We start from the raw sequence: 962 nt of genomic DNA, 5'->3' as shown, positions 1-962 counted from the left end.
TTCCAACAGCTGATATTAACCTGCAAGAAATCTGTATAAGAGATAGGCATGCGTCCCCCACAGCCCGGGCTGGTGGCGCCACAGTCCTGTCCAGTTTGGAAGGAACAAGTCTGTCCCCTGGCTTCTCCTGCCAGGTTGTACCAATTGTCACATGAGTCACCTGCTACCCAAGAGCTGTGGGGTGGACCTGCAGGCCTGGAGGCACAAGGTTGAGAAGCTGAAGCTGAGTCCTCCCCGTGCCTCCGCAGCCTCGTGACTCTGTGTGGACTTGCCAGTGATGTTGTCTGAGGGAAACCAAGCCTTGCAGGGAGACAAAAGGCCTGTCTGGGTGCTCTCAGGGGTTGGGCATTTCCTTGGACTGCTCAGGACGGATGATTTATGGTTTTAGAAATTGTCCTGATACGCAGAGTGCAAAGCATTCAGTGGACAGTGCAAAGAGGAGATGGGGGACACAAAGGGTGGAAACTTGTGCACCTGATCAGATATACGGGGGGTTTTTTGCTGCCAAGATAAAACATCTGAGTCATATTTCAGGCATTCATCATAAAACCCAGGAAACTTAAGGATGAATACATAGATAAGTGACACGCTAGGTACTAGACCTCAATTTGGATATTTCTAGATAGAAACCATTTCATTACCCACCCCGACAAAGGGTACCACTGGCATAAGAAAGGCCAGCCTTTTTGGAGGTATCATACCCATGGTTATACATCTGTTTTCTTTTATATATTCTTTTTTTTTGCATCTTTCTCGAGTATTTTTTTTTAAATTCCATCTCTATATTCAAAGCAGTAATAAATACTCAATGGCTTTAGAAAGAGAAGAATTCTCAGGGTCACTACTAAATTACAGTTTAAAGACTCAATACTACATTGTCTAAAATCTAGTTTCAAGTATTCTTTTGTGACTTCGAGGACAACAGTAGTACCTTATTGCACATTGATTCTCAAGAGTCACTT

Source organism: Urocitellus parryii, chromosome Y, assembly GCF_045843805.1.
Source record: "Urocitellus parryii isolate mUroPar1 chromosome Y, mUroPar1.hap1, whole genome shotgun sequence".
NCBI lineage: Eukaryota > Metazoa > Chordata > Mammalia > Rodentia > Sciuridae > Urocitellus > Urocitellus parryii.
The sequence above is the reverse complement of the archived record's forward strand: the minus strand, read 5'-3'. Positions refer to the sequence as shown.